General features: G+C 39.7%; 1 protein-coding gene across 3 annotated transcripts in view; it reads right to left on the bottom strand.

Moving 5' to 3' along the window:
• ZFHX4 (zinc finger homeobox 4) overlaps window positions 1-13,670 on the bottom strand; it is a 158,297-nt gene that overhangs the window by 136,421 nt on the left and 8,206 nt on the right. The window contains exon 1 of one of the 3 annotated variants that reach the window (XM_049823058.1): window positions 13,144-13,226. The exons of the other annotated variants lie outside the window; for them this stretch is intronic. The gene's annotated coding sequence lies outside the window, so the exon portion shown is untranslated. Of the gene's footprint in view, window positions 1-13,143; window positions 13,227-13,670 lie in introns of those variants that run through there. 3 annotated transcript variants of the gene reach the window in all.

Genomic DNA, 13,670 nt, shown 5'->3' with positions numbered 1-13,670 from the left:
ATCAGCTGGGCATTTTGTTTTTATTATGCATAGTCTTTTGTCATTTTTTTGCTCTGCAAGTTAATTTGACTGCTGTGCATAAGTGAAGTGAGCAATTCAGTAATTAACTTTTGTGTTTTAAAATGTATGAACTTTAATTAGATTTCATTATAAACAAACAAATGTCAACCATAATTATAAGCTCCTTGGTTTAACCACATATTATCCCTTTTCAAACAAACTTGATGTCAGACAAATTAAAATCAAGCAGCCAGCAATTTTGAGTTGAATTTTACATGATTTGCCAGTAACCTGATTACTTTAACTTCAATATCATTACAGGAAAAGTATTTCAGGAAAAATAATTACAAGAATTCCAACAGGAGACAAGCTTAATTGTATTGATTCAAAAGATGCATGTATATAGGAACCATGCTGAAGGAATAATGTTATCTTAAATCTACAGTTACTATTAAAATGATATTGTCTGGCATGAAAAAGGCAATTTGAGATTGGTGTCTGGAAAAGCAGAGATACAAAACTAACTGAAATAATTATCTTTACGCCATTATACTTTAAGCAACAAAATATCAATGTGGAACAACTTCAAGGCATGAAGGTTTGCAGGTTTATTTACTGACTGGTGTATCTATTAGTACCAGGAACAAGTGGAGCTGTCAGGACATAATGAAGGTAAATGATTAGTTAGCACAGAGACTGAGCTCTTCTTCAATGCAATAAGAGTTAATTAAAGTTTACCACCAAACATCAACCAAAGCAGGATGTTGATCAGGTTTCAGCATTAAGTGCAAACAGACAATGGTTGGCAGCAATTAGTGCAGCTATCAAATGACATGCAATGATAATTATACATTTAAAACAGCTAAAGGGCTTGTGGAAGAGAGGGAAGAATTTCATCAGCTTCTTTGACTACGTACAGTCAAAGTGCAGGAAACAGGTATCAGATATTTCACTTCAATACCGTAAATCAATAGAATTTAAAAAAAAAAAAAAGAAAAAAAAAAGGTTGTACAAGCACATTATCTGAAAGAGGACAATTCACCGTACATGAAATGGAAGAAATCTGCAGACGACTCCTAACAAAGATAAGTACTAGTTAGATTAAATAAATTACTTTGCTGCTGCCACTCACACTGACACGCATAAACAGAGAAGTGTTTGGGGTTTAAAGGCGAGTGGCTGCAGCTTTATTACATGTTTCTATGCCAGACTCGAGGTTACCTGGTATCTTTAGTCCCTGTGGCCATGTTCATAGCACGAGAAGGCCCAGAAGGACCACGGGCCTGAAGCCCGTGACCACAAAAGGTAGTTTCACATGCTAGCTCCAAGCCCGCTGCGAGGAAGCCTAGGCTTACCAGAGGCGATTACCTGGTATCTGAGCCACAGCCTAAGGCTCTGCCACACATCCCCTGCTCTCCACCCACTCCAGTCAGCATACGTACTAGTTCTGCCTGCTCCCAAACTTCTGCCCAAGTTTTGGGAAAGAAAAAGGAAGCGAGAGCTTTCCGCCATGGCCGAACACTGTGCAACGCACGGTAGCAGCACAGACACGCTAATAACCCAGAGCGCAGCGAGGGCCGGTGCTGTCCTCTGCCACGCTGCTCCGTTTCGAAGGCCTTGCGTGATGGTGGCCGCTACCAGATCAGTGATACAATGGAGCCGATACCAAACTTAATTTTCTCCTCAGCCTTCCATTAAATCCAAAGGAAAGATGATAAACTTGAGGCAGCACCTCTAATAGCAACATCAAACAAAGGAAAAACTGCTCTCAGCCCAGTGCTGACAGTCTGCTGAACCCCCTCGGCACGGACCTGTGAAGTTAAACCACCCCCAATTCTGCAATATCCAACACACGGGAGCAAAACAAGTAAATATCCCTTCCACAGGCAAATAGCCATTATTAACTGGTGTAGCCAGACAGACAATTATCCACACACGTCTAGTATTCGGATAATTCCTCAGTAACTGCTCCATGCACTGGAGATGGAATAACTCACTCCCGCTCATTCCTCTTGGGCTGGCACAGTGCAGGTAATGGGATTACCTGGTTAAACACCTAGGCAGTTCCACAGCAGCTGAATATGTCTGGCAAGTAGGATCCCCACCTCGAAGAAATCAAGATTTCTTTAGCATTTTTATGGACAACGTAGCGGCAAAAGCACCCTGCTCTTCCTAGGCGTGTAACAGGAAGCAAGACGAGGCTTACCAAAAGGCAAGTAGCAGGTTTCCAAGAAAGCTAAGCTCAACAAATTAAAACCTGATGATGAGAGGGGCAAAGGAATTAGACAGTAGGACTCATTGCTGCAGGATACCATTGAGATCATGAATTTACCAAGGTTAAAAAACAGAATGGAAACTGGCTGCCAAAAGTATTCAGAGTTATTCTAATGAATGTGAACAAAAAAAAAAAAAATTGTAAGGGATATTAAGCCTTGCTCTACAGAGGTCTAAAAAATTTGCATTTGCGATCATGTCAAGGCAGGCATATACAATAGGTTATCCTACATCTGCCTACTGTGATATTCTTCAGAAACATATTGTACAGACCAGTCAAAGAGAGAAGAGGCTAGCCATACCAGAGTCCCAGTTTGGCAATCAATACGTCCCTATAGTATGAATTACGCCTCTTGAGTAAAGAAGTGTCTACAGCAGGGAGACTGCCCTTATCTTTTATTTGAACTAACCCATGCAAAAAGATCATCATCATCAGTTCGTATTTGAATATGTTATATTAATTTCCACTGTGTCAAATTCAGAAAACCTTCTTTTAAGATTGTGAAGACCGTGTTTATTTTAAATGCACTTTTTTTTTTTTCTAGAAGCAAACCCACGTACATATGCAAAATGCATTAAGAGGGTTTTGTTATAATGTTGGCTACCAATTGTGATTTTTGTTGGAATGTGTGTACGTTCATGTTGCTAAAATTATTTTAATAAAATGCCTTACTGTTTTGCATAGTTCCTGGGCTGCAGCCTGGAGCAGTTCTACAGATTTTTTTTTTCCCTAACAAACCTCATTTTCCCAACTAATTCTGTTATGCTAGGGATTTGTGCACAGAGTTGGCTAATCCCAGTATTTCCCTAGAGCTGCATCTAAGCTATGGCCCACTCCCAGCACAAAAGTGTCTCCAAAAGCCCTTTCGCCCCCTTCAGCACTGATACACTCATTGGTCCTGACATTTTCACTTCAGCCATGACAAATGAGCTGATGGCTGTGATCAGATTGCACACGAGGACTGCTTTATCAAAGACGTATCATTAACTCTCATCACTGTCTTCCATTATGACTCTTTTGGTCAAATCTGTTGTGAAAATGCAAGTCAGTTTAAAAACATAACCTAAACATAGCAACAAACAATCTTCATTAAAAAGCAGAAAAGCAAACCAGACTCAGACGGGATCAGAAAGAGACTAGCGTTAACTAAATGTTTCTCTGGGGATTTAAGTAACTGTACTCAACCTCTGCCCCAGTGCAAACATGGCAGTTGACCGTCTTCGCAAGGTCCCTTCCCCCACCATGGACTGCCAGCACTACTCTGCCTTTTTTAGAGAAACAAAAATAAAGCAGCAGAAATCAAATATGCCTTAAAAACGAAGTCAACTTTTTTCTTGTCTTTTTTTTTTTCTTTTTGGTCTCTGAACTACTTCACATTTCTGTGTGTCTGCTTTTATCAAAATACGTTAAATGAATCCCTTAAAGAATATAATTTTTTTTGCTTGAATCGCAGCCACATAATCATACTGTTTTCTGACTCACGTTAAAAACACCAACATAAAGCGCTGTCTGAAACGGAAATCTCTCAGTTCACTACGAATACCACAACCTTTCTGTCAAGTTAGAACCTAAGTTCCAGTTACACAGTTCTTGTTACATCTAGAGGGCTTACAAAGTATATATTTGTTGTAACCTCTTCTAGCAATTCATCTGAGAATACACATCTAGCGGAGTCAACTGTAACACAACAGATCTTGGGAATGGAGGTCATGCTTTGAGATAAAGTGCTATTCACTTTTGGACCATGCAAGAAGCTCTTTATTCCTGTTCTTATTGGCATCAGTTCCCCCTTACCAGAGCAAGAACAAAGCCAAGTGCTCGTGTGAGGTTTATGAATAAATCAGAGGTGAGCCACTTTAAGTGCTGCCCATGATTTCCTTGTTGACAGTGAGCACTTAAACAGGCTTCTATGACCAGCAACTCCTGGCAAACCTTAATGGCTCCTAATCTGTACCCTGCTTCATTTCAGGAAAGAAATGACCCACCCCAATTTTTCTCAAGTCTTCACCTTTTGGGCAACTACTGTCCCACCTTTTTAGAAATTCACATTCAGGGACTGTCCCATTTCAGTGCCAAGTTTTCACGTAACACACAACATAAAAATCACCATTTTCTTCCTAGAAAACAAATGACAGCTAATAAAATATTATTACACTGTGCAGCCTGAGTAATTCCCAGACAAACCATTACACAATTCAGCGTTTGTTTAAATTGCATAGATTTTTAAATGAACCTAAAAGATTTCTAATATATTTGCCTCTAATTATTAAAATCATGTAAAAAATATGCTGAGAGCAGATTCAGCCCTTCTGCACAGCTACAGCTGAAACCAGGAATGTTTATAAATCACTGCCATTGTATGTATTTAAAAAATTCAAACAAACAGCCTCAAAATCTATTTTTAAATAATGACAACATTGAAAAACAAACTGATATCAACCAGTAAACTCGGTGCCGGGCAAAACAACTCTGGTCCAGAAAGAATAACATCCAATTGTGGCGAGACACTAGGTGTTTCAGTACGTACATCTTTGATGCACAAACCCACTCAGAGACCTATGCTGTTCCACACTAAAGCAGCAGCCTGCGTGGAGAACACAGTTCATTCTATTTCATGGAATGAAATCCTTCATTTTTAAGGTCTTCCCCCCCACCCCCACCCCTTTTTGGACGTGTCACAATCTCCAGATGGCTGAATTGACTCTGTAGTAGCTGGGTTATTGTCAAGCTCCCAGTTTCTGCTGTATTTAAATACTAACATTTTTTGACTCCATTGTCTCTTGTTGCCTTTCCACCCACTCGGGGGAAAAAAAAGTTGTGCCCGCGCTGCTCTGCCCTGTGATTTCAGCGAGTGCTGCCCGCCGCAGGGCCGGGGCCGGGGCCGGGGCCGGGGCCAGACAGCGGCTGCCCGGCAGCCCTGACCCGCCGCTGCTTGAATTGCGGCCGGTGCCTTCAGTAGATGACACTCTTCTTTGCAAGGGCCTGATCCAAACCCAGGGAAATCGATCAGGCGGCGCTGGACTTCGGAAGAGGCCCTCGGTCAAAACTGGAAACTGCAGCAGCGCTGGGGAAACCACCCATCAAGCGCAAGAGAAATTCACAGGCCGGAGCAGTTGGGACTTAAAACTCCAGTGATGCTTTTCACTGAAGCTGAAATGCCTGTCCCAGTGCACTGGCTGACGACCCAGCGAGAAATATTTTGCCTCCCTACAGCAATCGGTTGCTCCTGCCGGAAAAAGTCCCGGAGCACATTGCTGTGCTGCAGCGGAGTGGCTCGTGGTTGTTTGTGCACAGGGTGATACTTCCCACCCCAGAGATGGCTGCACTGCAATGGCAAAGAAAGTGTTTTTTTTGGTGAGCGGCTCATAAAACTCAAAGGAACTGAGGGATTGAGAGGTCACATTTGCCATATAGCTAAATAATTTATTTTAGAAATGTTACATTTTCTTTAATTTAAACCCTCAGTGCTGTAAACAAAATCAATTACCATATTTCAATGTAAAAAAAAAAAAAAACAACAACAAAAAAACCACAAAACAAAAACATAAAAGGACCAGAGTGAAACCCACAGGAATAAATTCCCTGTTTAAGGAGCTACTTTTCACTCAGAACCTTGTTTTCTGGAGTGGGGAAGGCACGTGAAGTGTTAGGTATTAAACAAGGAGAAACTCTTATTTGAAGGTGGACAGCCATGGCTGCTCACACAGGAAAACCGCCTGCATGTGAAACCGTCATGTAACACTTGGCAAATCCAAGGATTTTTTTTTCCCTTCTCTTCTTACAAAAGCTCTCACCCTCTGAATACCAAAAACCAAAGGATCCTCCCCAACAAGTGAAGGGAAAGAAGAAAGTTATGGTTTTGTTATTCTTCAAAAAGAGATTATTCTGATCCGTTACACCACCATCTTCTGGAACACGTGTGGAAATAACTGGGATTACTTCAGGTTTCCATCAGTGCCCCAAACACTGGAGCACTACCAGTGACAGGTGCCTTGTCATCTCAGATTAGGTGAATTTATAAGGCAGCCTCAGTGTCAAAACAGGGAGGAGCAAGCCTTTAGCAGCTGCCGCTCCCAGAGCCTCAGCTCTGCTATTACCTGGTAAAAGGAACAGAATTGCCCCCCATCAGTCTCTCTGGAAAACATCTTTCTTTCTTACTAGACCCTCTGGTGCCTTCTGCACTAAGCACATCATCCTTAAAAATGGAAATGGTAGTGCAAAAAGAGAACATGAAACCTCTTCAATTTTATTTTATGGGATTATTGTCAACGGGTTAACTAAAGGCCCGATTCTTTTTCTGCTAATATCAAGACTGTATGTCTTGCCAGTTTTACACCCATATTACTCCTCTGATTTCAGGGGAATTATTGTTAATTTAGTCTGGGGTGAATGGGAAGAATCCAATTCTTTTGGGTTTACGTGTCCTAGGCTCACATCACCACAGGTATTTTGTATGAATTTCTTTGTTTCAGAAGCAGAATGCTTGTCCATTTAAATACAGTTTTAGATGTACATCTAGTGTGTGCATCACTTGTTCTGCAGACAGCGCTGCAGCCAATATGGTAAATGTTTGTTTTCAGAGTCACCATGGTCTATCATGTGTATACAGCCTTTAGTTTGTCAACTATTGACCTGAAGGACTATAACACCTTCTTAGGAGCTGGTACAGCCTACCAGATCACTCTGAGTGCTAAAAGTCTGCTAAATTTGTCTGTAAAGAGATCCCAGTTTCTGGGCATCTTTAAAATTGTTCTCAAAAGTACCAAAAGCAAATAAAATATAATTTAGACAAATTACCTTCTAAATCTCTCTCTCTCTCTTTTTTTTTTTTTTAAATAGAAAGCTGGTTCCAAGTACTGTGAACATATAAAAGAGCATCTTGATATGGCAAACTTTTATTTTGATCATATAACTCAGTTAAACTATCCCTCAGAATATTTTGTTTAAGCAGAAAAAGTCATTCCTCAACAAGACTGCCATATTTCAGGCTGGTACAAACTTTTCTGGCTTAGTTTGGAACTCAGCAAAAGCTGCAATAATAATGAAAATACTGGTATAAAAGTGCTAAAGAGTGACTATTAAAAAAGGAATAGAGTAGTATGTATTAAACACTAAGCCTGCTGCCCTTATGTATGCAAAACAAGTTTATCTCTACAGGTCTGCTGAACCCTGCTATCAATAAATGTGTTTATTACCCCTTTCAAAAACAACAACAAATCTCAACAACAACCAAACAGAACCTGCTAGGTTTGTTTTACCCACTAGGCAAAAGCAACCTATATGTGTCTTTTAGTTTCTTCTATCTGTTCACAGAAACATATTCCGCGTTACATCTTATTCTTTAAATTCTTGAATCCCAGTATCTCAGTGTGCTGGGTTTCTGCCCATTCAGTAAGAATGCAGACATCACATAAGTTATTATTAACCATGTGTTATCCAGTTCTACAGTGGCTGGAACTTTGCCAGAGATAACACATGGTGCTTGGTTAACAGTATTTTAAAATATAAATGAATTTATTTTTTAAATTAACACATTTTTCTTATGGAAATACACTAATAAGTTGTTCCCAGAATGAAAGAATATCCCCTAAGCATGTTCCTTTAAGAGAAGTTTTAAGGAATTTCATAAAGTTAGCAGTAAAACGTTCTCAAACCCCATAGACGGTCTTTAACTTGATCTTAAAAGAGAATCTTTCTGACTTTATTTTTACCAAGCACTTTCTGCACTTACAGTTTTACTTCAGTTATCCCTAAATAATCCTGATTTCTTAGAGGCATCTCTAACTCTTTAAATATTCTCAGATCAAGCCCAATACTGAACTACGAAGCATTTACAACTAAATGTTCTGCAAACTAAAAAAAATTCCCCCAAACAAGTTAATATGTAGTCTATCTACCAACAGTTCTCCACAGTAGCTCTAAATCGGTAATTACGTTGACCTGAAAAAAAAGAGCGCTTATTTAATATGCATACATACAAATAATTATTCACACTGCATTTGATTTACATACGTACAAAAGAACCACTTCCCACTTTCAAAAGTGGCTCAACACTTATGGTATTTTAACTGCCCTAATTACTGTTGAGAGAACATAATTAGAAGCACTGATCACATTGTCAACAGCTAACCAGTTGCAGCCCTGTCTGGGGGCCTGATCCTGCTCCGGCTGCAGTCAGTGGGGGCTACACTGATGGCAGGAGGAGGCCGGGGCCCTTCTTGCCACCTGAATCTACTGGAATCCCACTGTTTTAAACCACCTGAGTAGGCTGATGCAGTCACGCTGAAAACCCTGCTCCTTATGTGCGTGCATCAATTTCCATTTCGGTAAGCTTTCTCTGTTTTCGAAGCCGAACGAAGAGAGTCATTTTTTCCCCAGCTAAGGCTCCTGTACCACTTAAACACTTAGCACTGAGTCAGAATTCATAACTTTTTCCAAAAGAGAAGTAGTTTAATAATTAAAACAGATATTGACTAAACCCTGCTTCCTTGAATACCAAACTTTATTAGATTATTATGCGTTGATGCATAATTTCCATTGGCAACTTTTAAAATAGCTCCTTCCCTCCCTGCCGCCCCCCCTCCTCCCTCTTTCTTTCCCCCAAGCAAAGTGCTGGGAATCCTCGATGCCCAACAGTCAATATTTGGTTTGCCTGTCATGTTCCTGGAGCTCCCCTCCGCACAACCCCGTGTTTCTCATCCTCTCACTGCACTACTCTCCTACATATTACTTCACATGAGGATGGAAACTCGGGGCATCTTAGCAAGTTGCTAAAATCTGAGCTTCTGCTCGTTTTCTCAAGTCTTGGACAAACATAACTTTAGGGAGAGCTGAACGTAGGCATAAAGAAAGAGGAGCCTGCATTTTCATCTTCCTTTCATCTCAGTCATTCAGTCAACCATTCAGTGCCCTATTCAACAGAGCTTTTCATTATGCAAAAAAATGCTAATCCTTTTCCGATGCTTTCACACTTGTATAAACCCCCATTCCTTCGACTGAAAAGCAATTATATCAGTTTACCTTTCTGTCAAAAACAGGATTAATATTCCAATACCAGAATCTCCTTTATTTTCCTATCTTTTGCTTTAGGAAACCAGAGATTATTAGTGGAGGTATTCCTTAGAGCAAGAATACATTATTTTAAATATGATTATTTTAGCCAAAGCAAGAGGGGGGAGGGGGAGGGAGAGAAAAAACTTCAGTTGCTGCGGAAACTCTTTTCAGTGACAGAACTGACCTTCCCTTTGCAGAGGCCTGAATAGAATGAGCCTCACTCTGGTCTATTAATCAGAAACAAATTATGAAAGAATGTGGCTGGACTGGTTGACACTATCCTGTCTTGGGAGACTCAGTAACAGCCTAGTAACAATGTCCTCTTCATGGGTAATGAACAGCCATGACAAATGGGGCAGAGAAACTATTTATTTGCATATGCAAATTCTCACACAAGGGAAACATGTACAAACAAGTGTCATTGTAAGGTGGATTAGGCAAACAACGCTTTCTTTTTAGGACATTCTGCAGCCCAGAACATTAGTCAGCACAATTAAACCAGTCTCCATGGAGACTAATGAAATTTCACCATGGTATGAGTTAAATTAGATAGCTAGTTATGTGTTTTCACAATCCAACTTGAAATCCATTATTGTTTCAGAACAATACAGCAATTGTGCCTGGCTGATCTTTGCCAGCTCAACAAGCTCCTAAGTTGACAATTTGCATATGTTAATATAATTAAGCACTAATTACATGAAACTTGTACATATTCACATGCACTTTCCCTGGGCGCTTCTCAGTTTGAACCTTGGCCAAGTCTTTAACCCTTTGAATGAATTTGGAGCAGCAAAGCTCTGCCTTCTGGGTACAGCCCCAAGGCAGATGCAGAAAAGCTCTTCATTTATAAACACAAAGCTTAACCTGGCTTCTCATATTTCTATCAACAAAGCTAGAAAACATTTTTGTATGTCTTGGGGTAGGAGAAAGGGGGGGGGGGGGGGGGGGCTGGAATGGAAGTTCTTTAAAGACCCAGCTCTGGTACCCTTTTTGCATACGAAAACACAAATATTTACCTACATAACAGGTTATGAACACATGTATTGCCATTGTCACAGGTTCTTCAAGACCCGAATTGTCAAAAACTAGTCTGGGTTTTACGTCAGTGCTCTCAGAGCCCCGAAAATGGGAATGAGAAAAGGAAAAAAGAGCAAGCAGTAACTAATGAGCTTTACATAAATATATGCAGAGGCAATTAAGCAGTGTTAATTACTATGACAGCAGTTAATTGAATATAATTAGATATTTTAAGCTACTGACTAAGGCATAGTTAAGATTAATTTTATTGAGATTAATTGTAAATAAGAATAGATTAACTCTGTGTTTTGACAGGCATAAAAAGTAGTTCTGCAAATTAACTAGGAGAGCAGAAACTAGCACAAAAATCATATATTATTTTAATGTCACACCTCAGAATCATCTGCTCAATAAACATGACTTTTCAAACCCAAACAGACAGGAATCTTGAAGAAAAACAAACAGCTTGCAGAGATTAAAGAGCCTTTTGTCCTTTTTCATGTGCATTTCTTTTAGCAGACTAAATTAAGCGAGTCTGGTGTACGTTTTTAGGAAGGAACATTTCACACTGAATGGAAAAAATGTTCTATCACATATGAAATTCATGCAGCTGTGCGGAACTTGGTCCAGATGGTCTAAGACTATAAAACAACACTAAATGATAGACAGTAGGGCCTTCCCAAGATTATGTGATAAAGTCACAACCTCATATTTTGACCTAAATTTTCTGTCATGTATTGTTTCCGCCCAGATCAGATAGCTCCATTTTAATTTTTAACCAATCCTGAATATTCAATAGAAACTCTTAATAAACATTGCTGATAAGCATCTGAGCAGAAATCATGAAATATTTACAAAACGCCCCTTAGCTTCATTAAAACAATGCTGAGTCCGAAGTGCAGAAAACACTGCCCTGGCTCTCCCCACAATACTAAACTGTTCACACCACTTATCTTAAATAGGTAAAAATGCCTAGTTTTAAATATGCTTCAAAGAAAACCCCAAAACACAGTCTACCAGCAGATTAATTCATGCATGCTGTTTAAGAAAATTAACAACAAGGCTGAAGAATGCTGAACAAATCACTAATAAGAAAGGAGCTTCAATTGATTTTGAAATAAATCAATAGGTGATTAACACAATATTTTTAAAGCAGTAGAATGTATATATATTATACAAACATATATATTATATTTTCAATACCTTTTTAGCTCTTAATCGAACAAGGGCTTTACAACAGTGAGTATGTCCCTATATTGACTATCAACTTCTTTGGAATGCCTTTAGTCTTTTATAACGAAAATCCAAAAACGGTCTGTGAAACAAGGCTACGACAAGCCATTCTGCAGTGAAAGATTTTAAATCATCCAGCCTCTTCTAATAGACTTGAGACTTATTGAGGTAGAAACCATAAAAAATGAAGAAGGGAAATTTAATCCCTGAAATATTGATTTGCACATTAATATCATATAGGCAGAGGGCAATTTGGCTTCATGGAAATGACACATTGTCGACCCTTGGTGAAGTCAGAGCCAATCTAACTGCTGAACATGTCTGAATCTCAAGAGTTATTAAGGGCTTCCCTTCTTGCCTTTATGACTTTTCTTCAGCCTACCAATGCAATCTTAAATGTATTATCTTTAAGAAATAATTGTAAAACCTCAGGGGTTTTCCAGTTAATGGAAGGGAGGCTAAACCACATCAGATTCTGAAATGCAACATTAAACCCTTGCAATCAACAAAACCACCTCAATTCTCATCCATCCAGTGCAGGATCTAATATTGTTATTAGAGATAATCAAATTTCATTGTGTAAATTTAGGCTCATGGTCAGAATGGAAGCAGTAAATTCTGCAATATTAAACAGTGATTTCTCTCGGCCCCCTTTATATGTTCTTTGCTGGTGCATCATCTTCACAAATAAACCTAAACTATTCAAAAACCGAGGAACACAACCGTCTCCCTATTCTGAAAGATGCACGCAATGCCATTCCTCATCTCCACAGCTTTTCTTTAGTTTTAACTTGATCTAGCGGATAAGTTTCATTTTAGAGAATAATAAAGCAGTATCACTGCATAAACCAAACAGCAGGTACTATTGCTGTGACTTACACAGATGGTTTACCTGACCTTTCTTTGTTCCTTGGGTAGGTTTCACTTTTGCAGATTTACGACTTTTCCCTCTATATTTCATTGACCCTCTATGTTCATTATCATAAAAATGAAAACTATTGGATACATGTTTATGTTGACGAAGTCCAAAAAGCCCACGACTAAAGGATAAAGAGATGCTACAATGCACCGTGTGGATCTCTAGATCGTACACTATAAATATTCAAGCACAGATAGCACGAATAACTGAATAATCCTGGTGAGCCCCAGCTCTGGAGCCAGGTGCAAGAGGTTAAAACAGCTGGCTAGCCATCTTTTATTTTGTGTGCCTTCCTACCGGCTGAAACCGCAAACCCTGAAAACTAGCAGATATTCCCTCAAGGTTGATTGTCTGATTTTTTTCATTGCAACCAGTTTAGTAGGATCCCCCAGTCGAGAAAAGAGAGAAACTCCTTAAATACAGTCGGTTGAATAGGAAGTGGAGCAACGATGATTAAGGCTCTTCCCCCCCACGCACACCCCCCAACCTTCAACCCCCCGTTTATTTCCACAATCTTCTTTGTGCACCTTCCCATCCAAATGTTTGTATTCCTTATTTCAAAGAAAAGCACTCCGGATCGTTCTGTCAGTTTTGCCAGTAAATATAAAGTAAAACAAGTGTTGATGGCACTGAGAGTGTTACATACCCAGGCTGTGTTTTTGCATTGCTCTCAATGGAAGCGATCGATGCCCATGTCACAGTCGCGTCCCAATCGCAGCCAAGTCTCTGCCTCAATCTAACCAACAACAGGCAGGGCTGCAAAGGCTTCTCACTACCTCTTCCATCCATCCACCACCAAACTAAAAATATAATGCTACATATGATCTTTTTAAACACTCCACCACCGCTCCTAAGGATCGAGCCACTGCAAATCCAGGGGAAACACAATTGAAAAAAAAAAAAAAAAAAATACACCATCAAAAAAACCACCCTCACAGCAACCACCCCAAAAGCACGCGAGCCCTCTCTTTCCACTCTTTCTCGCTCTCCTCCTGCCAACTACATAATCCTTGATTAAAAACGGAACAAGGCTAATAAAGAGAAAATTTAAAAAAAAAAAAAAAAAAAAAAAAAAGAGGAGGACGGAATGGAGCCGAGGAAATGCAACTGTCAGAAAACGGGATGGTCAGACTTCCTGAGTGAACCTGCCTGTGTCTGGCTTAATGTAAATCC

This window comes from Accipiter gentilis, chromosome 2 (genome assembly GCF_929443795.1).
Source record: "Accipiter gentilis chromosome 2, bAccGen1.1, whole genome shotgun sequence".
In the NCBI taxonomy this organism is placed as follows: Eukaryota; Metazoa; Chordata; class Aves; order Accipitriformes; family Accipitridae; genus Astur; species Astur gentilis.
This window is presented reverse-complemented; position numbering and strand designations above follow the sequence as displayed.